This window comes from Cyprinus carpio, unplaced genomic scaffold (assembly GCF_018340385.1).
Source record: "Cyprinus carpio isolate SPL01 unplaced genomic scaffold, ASM1834038v1 S000000045, whole genome shotgun sequence".
In the NCBI taxonomy this organism is placed as follows: domain Eukaryota; kingdom Metazoa; phylum Chordata; class Actinopteri; order Cypriniformes; family Cyprinidae; genus Cyprinus; species Cyprinus carpio.
The window spans coordinates 1-13,961 of record NW_024872798.1 but is presented as its reverse complement, the minus strand read 5'-3'; the positions used below and the strand labels follow the sequence as shown (position 1 = coordinate 13,961).

Sequence of the window (13,961 nt, the reverse complement as noted above, 5' to 3'; positions counted from 1 at the left end):
TCTAGTTGTAAGTTTTCATGATATAAAATTTCTGATGATTTCTAAAGTGTGATAGAGACGAAAAAGGCAAACAAAGAAGATTTTTTGGACAATGTCAGAACTCAGTTAGTGATGTAGATTTTGCGGTGCACGTCGTGTCATAAATGAAATCTATTTTGTTTCCTACATACTTTTTAACAAAAAAAAAATATAAAAAGTTGGTAAAAATATTTATTTAGGGAGTCTAAACCTTTCCAACGATATATAGTTTGTCATGATTAGACTAGGATTTAATTGTAATATAGTGAAAGTAACCTTAGGCATCCCACAGAGGGGACGGGGTGGACAGTTAAGAGTTAACCAGAAAAAAACTTAGTTTCATAGCTCTCTTTATTCTATTGCACTTTTATTTGTGCTTGTTGTTTGCACCTTTTTTATTTGTTCTTGTCTTATATTGCTGACTTTTTTTTTTTTTATGCAAATAAAAACTTTGCCTTTGGAGGAAAAGTAGATTTTTTTTTTTTTTTTTGTGAATGCTGTCAGTTTATAGCTTTTAGGGGAAAAAAATCCGGGATCGGTATCGGCGCCAGATCAACATAACAAAAAAAACAGAAATTCAGAATTGGCCAAGAAAATTGCAATCGGTTGCGCACTCTATTCAAAGAACAAACTTTGTTTGAGGAGCTGTCCATGTGTGCTTTGCTTTACAAAATTTACATTGGCCATCTACTGGACCTGGCATTACATAATGCAGTGTGCTTTTTTATATCGTTTTCAGTGATCTGTGTTAAAAAGGGACAGTATTGACATTGTTTTCATATCTGTGCACAAATATTTTTTAGCTCTTTTATTTTTCAAACCATATCCAACTTGTAATTTTCATCTTTATAATGATTTGATTGTTAGGCCTGATGAAAATGAAAGAAGAAAGACAAGATATGGAATGAAGTGGAGGAGAAACTATACAGGAATCAGAAAGATCATGATCTCAATGGAAGAAAAATCCAGTGAGTTGCAGCATTAAAAACACAGAAATCAAAAGTGCCTTTCAGCTGCTCTGCAGTGTGAAAAAACGTTTCCAATGTAACAAAAACTCTTAAGTGTCATCATGGTAATTCATACTGGGATAAAGGCTGTCCAGGCTGCTCTGCAGTGTGGAAAGACTTTTTACAAAGAAAATGTACACCTTAAAAATCATTTGGTAAACTCACTCTTCAGAAAAGCCTGTCTTCTGCCTCTCAGTGGTGGAAAGATGTTGTAACACATAAATTGAAGCCTTAAGAATCACAGTTAATTCATACTGGGATAAATTATAATAGCCTTTCTCGCTCTCGTGTGGGAAAAGAGTTTTAAGACACGTGTTGGAATCAAGCCTAAAGGATCACATGTTACTTCATACTGGGATATAAGCCTTTCTCCTGCTCCTCAGTGTGGAAAGATTTTTTCCACATAAATCACGCCTTAAAGAAGCAACATGGGAGTTCATACTGGGCTAAAGGCTTTCACCCTGCTCTCAGTGTGGAAGAGTTTTACACAGAAAATCAAGCCTTCAGGATCACAGGTTACTTCATACTGGCGATGAAAGCCTTTCTCCTGCTCTTCAGTTTGAAAACGTTTTTACACATAAATCAAGCCTTACGAATCACATGTTTATTCCAACACTGGGGGATAAAGTCTTTCATCTGCTCTCAGTGTGGGAAAGGATTTTCGCATATGAATCGAAACCTTAAGACGCACATGTTACTTCAATACTGCGGATAAGTTCTTTAGCCTGCTCTCATTGTGGAAAGAGTTTGACACGTAAATCAAGCCTTACTAGGCACATGTTTAAGTCATACTGGGACAACGTCTTTAATCTGCTCTCAGTGTGGAAAAAAAGGTTTGCATATGAATCAAAACCTTAAGAACACATTGGTAGTCATCATACTGGGATAAAGGCTTTCACCTGCTCGCCAGTGTTGGAAAGAGTTGTTGCACAGAAATCAATGCCTTAAGAATCACAATATGTAATTTCATACTTGGGAATAAAGTCTTCTTTCTCCTGCTCGCTCAGTGTTGGAAAGAGTTTGCTTCGTTGACATATAAATTAAGCCTTAAGAATCAAATGTTTAAGTCAGACTGGGGGGATAAAAGTTCTTTCCTCATGCTCTCAGCTGTGGAAAGAGTTTACACATATAATCAAGCCGTAAGAATCAAATTTTAAGTCATTACTTGGATTGAAAGTCTTTCACCTGCTGCTCAGTGTGGAAAGAGGTTTTACACATAAATCAAGCTTAAGGATACACATGTTAATTCATACTGGGATATAAGTCTTTTCATCTGCTCTCAGTGTTGGAAAGAGTTTACACACATTAAATCAAACCTTAAGGAGGCACATGTTAATTCATACTGGTATAAGGTCTTTCATCTGCTCTCACGTGTGGAAAGAGTTTTTACACATAAATCAAGCCTTAAGAAGCAACATGTTAATTCATAACTGGGTCAAAAGCCTTTCACCTGCGCTCAGTGTGGAAAGAGTTTCATATGGAAAGGCAACACTTTATGGGACCAGCACATGTTTATTCACAGTACGGGATAAAGTCTTTCAGCTGCTGCTCAGTGTGGAACGAAGTTTTTAACACTAAATCAAACCTTAAGGAGCACATTTTTATTTCATACTGGTATTAAATCTTTCAAGGTCTTCACTGCTCTCAGCGTGGAAAGAGGTTTACGCAAAGGAGACCTTATGGCTTGTTTCCACTTGAGTGGTATGGTACAGTACAGTTTAGTACATTACCATTTCAGTACAGGAAACCCTGATTCAGCTTGCACTGCCAATAGTACCCTTTACTTTGTAGTTGAGGTCAATATAGTACACCCTGATCAAGCTTGCATTTCCACCACAAACAGTGCACCACCACAGCTCTGCCTCTTTTTGTTAAATGTCAGTTTTAATGAACGATAATAAATGAATGAGAGTCGCCATTATAAAAGGATAAGTACACAGTGCTAAGACCAGTTTTATTACAAGAGGAAATCAAATAACCAAAAAGCACCAAAAGCAACAGAGTCAAGTCAGTCAAAAGGGGCGCTGTACTACACAGTCCGGAGCGCTGTACAAATTAGGTGATAAGTTCAAAAAAATAAAACAAAAAATAAATATATAAAAGAGTTAAACAAAACAAAAAAAAACAAAAAATATGACCAGCCGCAGGAACAAATAATAGCTGTTTTCATGAGAGACCAGGGGCAACAAATAAATAAGAAAGAGAACGCAAGACCACCGGATGCCTGTTAAATATGCCAACCCAAAACGAATTTGCATCTCGTGGTTTAACTCACTCACCTACAGAGACATCAGAGCGAGCCGGCAAATGTCGGCAAGGGACTAGCCGAGCTAAAGGCTGCTTCTCACTGGATACATGAGCATGAGGCGTTCGTGATCGCCTGGAGCTACCAAAATCCGCATAGAAAATTTTCAAATAGACACTATTCTTTATAAATAAATAGCAGATTTGAGTTTTCAAACAAGTACATTCTAGCCTGAAAAAGAAGAAACACATAGGTGAAAGGGCTGAATGTGGGGAAGCAGGAAAACTTTTGAATAAGAAAATAATGAAATTGAAGGGGAAAGAGAGATTGCTGAGTATAATAAGATTCATCTCGAGCTGCAAGCATTAACAAATGGTTTAGAATCTTTAAAAACTTAAACCTCCAGTTTTAAAAATGTAGAAGTTTCCAGATAAGATTGTGATCAACAACGTTCCTTTCTTTTTGTTTTTAATTTTTAAATGTATTATCTTTGTGGGATTAAGTTGCTATATGCTTTGTTTGTTTAAAGGGCAGAAAAAGGATGCGGTTGCATTTTCCAATAGACTTTGGGAGATGAAACCTCAACCAAGCTGTGTTCATGCTTGCAGGTGTGATTTCTGTGGTTGAACAGAACATACTTGTACCTATGCATAAGAGGTCTTATAGATATTTTTATGCTAGCATTTGTTGCTGACCACCCCTGCAATTCTTCCATTTGAACTTTTGACACTCTGTATTAGATATGATAAAGGTCATTTACTCTGTTTGTGTATGAATACATGCTGATTACCAAATAAGGGGAATGAAGGGAAGAAATGCAAATGATATGCAAGGCTATAAAAGGTAGAGAAAATCTGTGTGCGTGGCCGCACTTTCGATGGTGAAGACTTATTCGCTGTTATTTTCATTTTTATTACTTATGCGTTATTGTCTATTAATAAAGCGAAGCCATGACAAATGGTGATGCGAAAAAAACTTTATTAAAAGAAGAGTCTCTGAGTAATTTATTTATGAATAATATATTATTCTGAACTGAACATTCCTACGAGCCTCAAGCAGCCTGAACTCAGCTGAGCAGTTGCGGGGGCCGGGGAGGATTCCATGTCTTTTCGTCACAGATCCGGATCTCAGAGGTAAGAGCAAATTGTTTGCAGCTGTTGATGAGAGTAAAGAATGTGCATTAGACATTTAAAGGGTCTTCCTCGGGTCCAGAGGCACTTAAATGAACACACTAGCAGAGTTGAGCGATAAGGGGGAACTGGAAAGAATCCTGAGAAAATATTTTAATAGTTACCCAGCTAACAAAAGTACGTAACTGTTACGTAACTGCAACGTAATCTGGTGACCAAAGTTTCGTCGTGGCGACGTAACTAGTTACGTCGTGGCAACCGGAAAAGTGAAAGGTGCGTATAGACAAATCCGGCGAAACACGGAAGTAAAGCAGCGCCGCCATTACTGCGTGCCTTGCTGCTAAGGAAGTAGCGTTAGTCCCGTAGGCGGCTGTAGCAGATGTTAGCTGTATGAAAAGTTATTTTTATTTAGTTTTTTTAGGACGTATGCTGTCCAGTGATGCCGGGAAGAGCGTTGTGTGTGGTTGGCTGTTTTTAACAAACAGCACAAAACTACAGGCCTGGAATAAAACCCGTTTGTGAAATCCACGAACCTTTGTTGCAAATTGACTGCCCATGTTCACGGCCATACGGATTACACAGAGTTCTTTACTATTAGCTAGAGATGATCAGTTCAGGTGCCGCTAGGGATCTGTCGCGTCACATTTACAAGCACCAAAACCATATTTATTGTTTGAATTTCGTAATAAAATTGACAGAATCTGAGAGCTGAGATTTTTTTTTTCTGTCATAAGTAATCTGCTCTGTCTAGTCTGTCGGTCTCCGTGTCCTCTTTGCTTCGCGATTTTTCTGTGAAAATGGATATGTGGTGTGAGAGCATGTGAAAAACGTCAATTGCGTGTCTCACATTTTATTTCATTTGTATTAGTTGTTTGAAGAGTAAAAAAAAATCCGTGGGTCTTAACGCAATTACAATCGGCAAGTCGGTCGGACTAAAAGGGGAAAAAAATAATTAATTGGGTCAGTCCTAAATTGAGGGTCGGTCAGTTATGGCAAACAAGAATATTTTTAAGGATGGCCTAATAGTTATTTGAAACTTGTGAAGTTTGTTAACATATTAACAACACAGCTAGTAAGACAGCGTTTTCGGTTTTATGGTGCTTTGTAATCATTTAATACACTTCTAATTACAATACATTACATATTTTTATACATTATTACATTATGTTGTCAATAAATTACCTTTATCAGTAAGTTTTGGCCACTGCCTGACATCATCTACCCAAAGTTCCCTTTCACCAGACATTTTCTTTAATGAGCGGGATCCGCTTTTATTGAAATGTCATTAGACACCGTCACACCTCGCAGACACACAGTAATGGCGGCAGGCAAGATGGCGGCGCCCATAGAGTTTGCGGCGGATTTGTGTATATGTCGCCACAACGTAACTTTGTGACGTTGCCAGTAAGTAACTGCGACGTCGTGGCAACGTCGCGAATCGGTAGTTGTGTGCTGGTAATCAGTTGGTAATTTTTTATAATTATTTATTTTTTATGGGCGGACATGCAGTAGTTTAATCTAATTTATGTCCTCATATGCCCAAACTAATTTAAAGGCTGTTTCAGCAGCTGTGAATGACGAATACAGACTCGAAATGAATTCAGTTCATTTATTAACAAACAAATATGAACAGTAATACACCCAAATTATTAATAAAAACATAGGATATACAGCGTAATATGAATGAAAGCATTCAGCCCATACAGAAGCACATAGATTGAAATATATTAATAATAAATAAATGTCCATATATTTAAATATCTATATCCTCTGTAAGCATCCAGGATCAAAACATTATGCACAAATATTCAAGTCTTAGTAGGCACTCAGCCCATTGCATTTAAATATTTAAGAGAGCCATCATTAACCATGCACACATCAACTAATCACATGCTCCACACAATAATACATCAGCTAATCGCACCCTTAACCAAACCACTACAAATAATTTAACTGAAAATCATATGCAATATCTTATGAACAGATGTATTATAGCAAATCACGTTTAATGAATCTCACACCTAACATACAGCATTATGGCCAGTTCACACTGCCAAAAAAAACTATTTAAAAAAAAATGCTTATTTTGTTTGAACTGCTGGAGTTATGGCGGTGTGAATTGAATTGGCTTTAAGGTGCTTTGGACACCAAAAAAAAAAAACAAAAAAAAAACTATTAAGGGGTTAAATGCTAAAACTAGTATATATAATGTTTAAGCAATTAATATTAAATTCTTAAATCTTCAGTAATTCTTACTTTCTCTATGCTTGCAATATTCAAGTGTTCATGTCCCTGAGTAATATCTGCATCCACCGAAGTATGCTAGTAGACAGCAGTCCATATGAGAGAGGTCTGGTGTGGAGGGTGGATCTGGAACTGACTTCTGTACAGTTTGTCACATCTCTTGATTATCTGTCTTCACAAACTGCCCTGAAATACAATTCAAACATTAACAATGATTGTTATAAATGTAACGTAAGGCTCTTACATTCATAATGCTCATTTTGGCCTCTACAGCTCATTTTGGAAATATTGTTAATATCAGTAATATGCAGCATGCTCAATACAAGGAAGTGGTCAGTAACATCGTCACTTCGAGGTATTATATCAGTGATATATCAGTAAGGCTACTTTAAGAAAAAATAAAATGAATAAATTAAGTTGTGGTATGCATTCAAATAGTTAAACATGCTAAAACAGAATTTGGTAACAATAATAATAATAAAAAAAAAAATGGTGAGAAAAAATAAAACATTGCATAGGGCCCTAAACGTATTTTTATTTTTTTTTTGTTTGTTAAACTTTTAATAAATTAATGTGAAAATGTATATACTATTAAAAAGGAGTTGAGAAAAATTAAATGGGAAAAAAAAACCTTTTTTTATTAAAGTGGAAATAAAATAAAATATTACTAAATAAAAAACTTGACTGACTGCTACTTTAAAGGGATATTATTTGTGTTGTTTATTATTTATTTTTATATATACTATATTATTTTGTGCAATTATTTGCTAGTCAGTTGAGTTTGTGGCAAAACCTTTTGCAGTGTTTACATGTTGTTTATACCTGCATAAAATGTATTAAAATAGAGGTTTAATTACATAAAGTACAATTTTATTTCAAAATGCTACTACATTTTTTTGCATTTTGTGTTTTTCAGTTGAATAAAAGACAAATTTTCCCTATATATTTCATCATTGAGGATTTCTTTAAAAAAAAGTTTAAAAATATCGTCTCCTCTCGTTTTCATGAACCCAGTCTCGTCGTCTCGTCTCCTGGGATAAGGGTCTCGTCACACCCCTAGTAGCCAGAGAAAGAGATACAATAGATTTCTTTTGCATATCTGACAGTGTAACATTAAGCATAAGTATTTCAAATGATTTAAACCTGTATCCTGTTTTCTGGGTAACACTGAGAATATCACTATATATTGTTGCAACACCTCCCCCACGACCAGTCTGACGGGGCTCATGTTTATAACAGTAGTTCGGTGGAGTAGACTCATTTAGACCAATATAATCATTTGGTTTTAGCCAGGTTTCAGTCAAAGCAGAGTACATCAAAACTATTATCTGTGATAATTTCATTTACAATAACTGCTTTGGGTGTGAGTGTGATCTAATGATTATGAGCCCAAACTTATTATTTTTTTTTTGTTTGTTTATTAATTTTTCTGGTTTAATCACAATTAGATTTTTTTCTAGAACATGCATTAAATTTATATTTTGACCTCACTATTTGGGGAACAGACCAGTGTGATTTAAAAAAAAAACTGAAAATATTCGTTAATGAACATTTTTTCTGTAACTAAGATGAGACGTTGACGAGCTAAAACTAATATCTCATGATAAAAAAACTATGACGAAATTTACGCTGCGTCTTCGTTAATAAGACGAGATGGGACTATAATGTTATTTAGGTCTACCGGATATTCAAAATACAGTCGGACTCGTAACACAAAAAGGTTGCAGGTTCAAGTCTCATACCGGCAGGGATTGTAGTTGGGGGAGTGAATCTACAGCGCTTTCTCCATTGTGTATACTGCTCCGGGTGTGTTCACGGTGTGTGTGTGTGTGTTCACTGCTGTGTGTGTGCACTTTGGATGACTGCTCGGGGTTTGTTCACGGTGTGTGTGTGTGTGTTCACTGCTGTGTGTGTGCACTTTGGATGGGTTAAATGCAGAGCACGAATTCTGAGTATGGGTCACCATACGTTTTATTTCACTTTCTTAATAAAGTACCCACCCGAGTCATTAATGTAAACAACAAAAGATGTTTAAATAAATATGTAAAGTGAACCTACTGTATATGAAAAATGAGTTTAATTTGTATTAGAGTTTAATATCTCTTTCGTATTTTGTCGTATTGTCTTATTCTGCATCTTTCAAAAATGATTAAATATATATATTATATATGAACAACTATAATTTTTTATAAGTTGCTCCCTTTTCACTACACTGGTTAAAGGTATAGTTTCACCCAAAAAATGAAATTGTCATCATTTTTTTCAAGTTTTATTCCAAATTCAATCCTTGATTCAAATTTCTTATAAGCTTAATTGATTAGGTCTAAAGAGAGAAGACTTCATTACTATTTTTGTTTGAAGACTACATATAATGACTAAAAGTTGAAAAAAATGCAATGACTTTTCATAGACTAAAACTATGAAAGACTCAAAAGACTAAAATGTGAAAAGACTATTAAGCATTTTTGTCTCAAGATAAAGACTAATGCTAAATCAAAAATGCCTGTCAAAATTAACACTGGAACTGACACATCTTAATAGATTGGACAGCGCAAGTACTTCTATTTAAGCGGGTAGAACAAAAGCCATCATAGCAGTTATTTTGAGAATTGGCTTACTAGTCAAATGGAGCGTAGAGTCCTGGAGATGTTGTCCGAGAGCAGCTCCGCTCCGACTCTGCTGGTGTTCAGGCCATCAGCGCGAAACCTAGGACGCTTCCAGAAAAGATTCCAATTATTAACAAAGAGCAGTTTCTGTTCTTTACACCATGACAATAACCATTCATTTAGAGCAAAAACTCTACTGAACCTTTCGTGTCCTCATCTATACATGAGAAAAGGTGCTGAGATGATGATCATCGTGCAGGCGATATGCTGCACACCATCTCGATCAGGCTCCTGAAGTCCCTCTTTAGTGTCTGCGTCTGCCGCAGCTTTGGTGTTGTTAACCCCGGCGTGAAGCACGACCGCTCCGAGGCTCTCTTCACCCTTCAGGATCACGGGTATCTGCGCAGAAATATCAAGAACACGGAGCACCAGGGAAAACAGTGAGTGTGCACATTACCTCCAGCTAACATAGCACGAATATGCCGGATGATGGAGTCTCCGACGAACACAGAGTCGTGTTCTGTCTCGTGAAGTGGAGGAAATCGGATTCCAGTGGAGTTCCCGAAGACCGGAGGCGACGGGGGGAGAGAGGTTGTCCCCCAGGACCTGGCTCATGTCTTCCGCTGTGGCACAGGGTGAAGGACATCTGGAAAGATTGCGTTCTGGGTACACCGGGCCTGTGCAAAGAACCACACAGAGTAGAGGGGGTGGGAGAGTTAGCAGCGTGCTGTATACTTACACTGGACTTATGAGCATCAACCCCTGAATGTTTCCATCACGGCTCTCCGCTCTCTCAGCTGAGCCTGCTTCTCCACGAGGTCACGGATCTGCTTCTCCACGGCCTCCAGCTCCTTATTAGAAATAAACAAACTAGAGAAATGCAGAAAAGAACAATAGTAATATGGAAAAAATACAAAAAATATGTTAGCAGATACCTTGGAATTTGTTTTTTACAATGAAAAAATCAAATCAATGAGTTTGAAACAGTGGTTTGAAATACTTTCAGCCCATTTTAGACTGCGTGCAAGTGACGTCACTGACAGACTCTACAGTGCAGACTTTTAGGTTAAATTAATTAGCTTACTTCCATATATCTATTGACAAATTATCAGCAAAAAACATTTACAAAGCTATCAAAACCGCCCCTTTACACATAAGATGTGATTAAAAGCCCAAACTTTCATTAATAAGAGCTCAAATCTAGTACGTTATGCTATAATTATGTTTCTACGCTAGCGTAATATTTGCTAGCAGACATTTCAGATAATTAAGGAAAGATACCATAATCACAGAGGTATAAATATTAACAAAAGTACTTAAAGTAGACTGTGGATGATATTAACATGTGTTACTTAAGCAATCTGTCGCAGTTGTTGAACTTTTCTTTGGTATAACTGACGAGAAACAGAGAAAGTGTCAGACGCGTCCTCTCCTCTCCAGCAGCTGATGTGTCCGCGGTTGCCATGGTAACTCTCAACGGCTAATAGGCTAATAAAAACAATATTATTAAAAGGGAGTGGTTTTAGCGTCTTTACAGAGTTCAAGACGTTTGTTTTTACTTTGTTTTATACATTTTATCAACCTATTTATTTATTATAAATTGTAAGACTCACCTCAGAAAAGCTAATTCTCCGGTCAGACACAGTTGAAGTGAAAAGTGCCTCAAACAAACGCGCTGTCCTCCTGATACAGTATCTGCGGCAGATGAGATGGTATAGCCAGTCTGTGTCATTATTTCACGTTCATAACTCCTTACGAAATAGAAAGTTTCACAACTCAGAAAAAGGTATTTCCTTTCTTGTCAGTATACTGTGCGCGCGGTGTGTCAGCTGTGGAAGCGCGCGCGCTGTATGTCACGTCATTATATATTAAAAAGCATGTCCATATTCTGACTTGGTGAAAAGAAACACATTTTATCTTTAAGGAACGTTTAATCTTGTGTCTGAAGTTTAATTACACTTTTTAAATATCACTATACTCAGAAAGCATATAAAGAACAAAAAGTTATGGTAATGAAATTACGTGCATAACGACGTCGTAGTTACGTTGCCAGTAAGTCATGAAGTTACCAATATATTACGAATAGAGAACCTATCTGGGACGTTCTTTGGTTATCTGGTCACGTTGGAAGGACGTACTGACAACGTTGCGAGTTGGTAATGTGATGGTAATAAAATTACGGGCATGCGACGTCGTAGTTACGTTGTCAATTGGTAAGTCACGGAATTACCAAAAATTACCAATACGTTACGTAACTGTTACGTCGTGTGTTAGCAGGGTATGCACAAAGCAAAAATGACTGCGGTAAAGTACACGCTGAGTTTGAACATGTAGTAAAAGGAGGGATTCCCCCTCCCTCAGAGACAATATAAAATGAATGGTGCTGCAGAGAATGACAGCCGCGAGACTATTAAAGAACCGACAGAGCAGGGAGTTAGTTAGAAAATTACGAAAGGACGAATCTGCGCCGACCAACGCTCCGATCCAAGCCGTCTCTAAACCAGACGGAAGTCGGAGGTTAGTAAAACTAATTATAAGGCATTAAATAAAGTTCCAGTTCCAGATATGAGGTATTTTGATTAACTTAGTAAGACTTGTGGAGACATAGGCAGAGACAAGAACTGGCTGTCTAAGATTGACTTAGCGAACGGGTACTGGAGTATCCCCCTAGCCGATTAAAGTTGCGGGAAAACTGCTTTCACATTCGATGGTGATCAATTTGTCTATCGATTTCTCCCACAAGGCAATCGGAATGCGGGAAACGTATTTCAAAGTTGATATTGGCAGGATTACCCGTTACTGTATATATTGATGATATCCTGATAGCTACATCTAGAGAGGACGAGCATCTGAAGCTGCTAGACCAGACCCTAGGCAGGATAGTGTCAGCCGGTCTCAAGCGGAGCTTGAAGAAAAATGGAAATCGGAAACACAAAGTAGATTTCTTAGGGTCCAAAATAGGGAAAAAACACGAAAAGCCCTTAAAATGAGCACGAGAGTGAAGTGTGAGCAGATGGAAAAATCAGATCTGCCTAAAAACCGAAAGCAGCTGCAATCATTGTTGGGCACATTAAATTTACATCAGATAATTAATTCCTAAATACTCTAGAGAAGTGAAAGTGCTGTATCAAGAAACTAGAGAGGGAAAAATGGCAGTGGACCGAAAACATGGAGAAAGCTAGGTTAAAGTTAATCCAAATGGCTTTACAAAGCATAGAGTTAGAAAGACGGGATGATAATGTCCCGCTATCAGTGCATGTCGCTTAACAAGATGACGAAGCTATGTTAACCCTTGCTAACTATGGAGGAAAGGGTCCCATAGCTTTTCTTAGTCACCAGCAGGAGCCGGCTATGAAGAAGTTCAGCGAAAATGGGGCCGAGCGCATTCTAGCTTCCGTGACGAAACGGTTGTTACAGTTAAAAGCAATAGTGAAAGAACAGCCGATAATAATCTTTTCCATGACATTAGAGCTTGCCAGGATAAAGAAAAACCTTGTTGTTAATCAGGGCACAAGTAAATAGCCAGAGATGGAGCCAGAAGGGAATGGATTTGGGCGATAATCAGCCAATGGCACACAAAGAGCAGTGGGAGGAAAATCGATAAACGTCTTCAAGAAGTAAATGCACATTTTTATCACCAACTGTCACACACGAAACAAACAGGTGAAGCAGCAGAAGGGAATAGATGCCAGAGGTCGATAAACTGATTTGCCGAGTGAAGCTACAGGAAATAACAGAGTTATTTCAAACAATGCATGATGAACTGAATCATCCGAGTGTAATATGGTTCCGATAGAGCTTAGAGTTAAGGGAATTTAAATATTTCCTAACTGCGTACCTGATACAGGGAAACACACGGAAGGATGTAGAGTCTGCAGGAATTTATGACATTAAAGGGTTCAAGGACAGCTGCCCAAGGATTATCGATCGCAGCAGATTAGTATTGACTTTGCAGTGCCATGACTAAGATTTTTTTTTTTTTTTTTTTTTTTTGCATCGATATAGATACCCAGTAAAAAAAAAAAAAAAAAAAACAACGAAATAATGATATGTGCTGAATGCCGCTCTGTACGGATCTCACAAAGGTTCCGAAATAAGTTGGATCTTAACATGTGCAACTGAGCGGCGCCGAAGAAAATAAATAGAAAAGACACTGCAACTTTGACGTAGGTATGATTAATAATAACCAGAGGCAAAAGAGGCTTTTTGAAAGGATGGAAACCATAAATAAAGTAATAATAAATTGCAGGGGGTTGAGTGGGATGGGCACAATAGACGGGAGCGAGATCTTATGGCTGGCAGAGATAGAGCGCTTCACTCGGCTTTCAGCGTAGATCTGCTCCGCAATGCAGTTGTGCTCATCGAAACAGCTGCTGACTATGATTTCCATTCTATTTTACTGTATTCCGAACCGTAACTGAACCTGTCACTGTAACATCAGTGTGCCAGTCGCTCCAAGCACTCTTCCTGGTGTCCAGCCATCTCCTAGATCAGAGTACAGTTTCTTTTTGATACATTTTCTTCGTGATTTAAGTGTAAAAAGGAAATTATATTTGAAAAGATTGAATATAAGAAGGAAGAAAGATGAGAAGGGAGTATATAGGAATAATTTAGTTTTCTTTTATGACGCAGTTTATGGTTTGAAAGGTGCGGAGTGTGGAAAAATTATCAGTAGCTTAGGGTGACCATATGCGTCCCGGCCAGGATTTTA

General features: G+C 37.5%; 1 long non-coding RNA gene across 3 annotated transcripts; it reads right to left on the bottom strand.

Moving 5' to 3' along the window:
- Positions 1-9,679: 9,679 nt before the first annotated feature.
- Positions 9,680-11,028, bottom strand: LOC122142699. Of its 3 annotated transcripts, XR_006158760.1 has the most exons (4): positions 10,864-11,028; positions 10,603-10,738; positions 9,990-10,101; positions 9,680-9,927 (listed from the first exon to the last, which is right to left on the bottom strand). It is a non-coding gene; the product is annotated as an uncharacterized LOC122142699 (long non-coding RNA). The 3 variants fall into 3 exon arrangements; XR_006158759.1 differs by having other exon boundaries at positions 9,680-10,120; XR_006158758.1 differs by having other exon boundaries at positions 9,680-10,101.
- Positions 11,029-13,961: the final 2,933 nt, after the last annotated feature.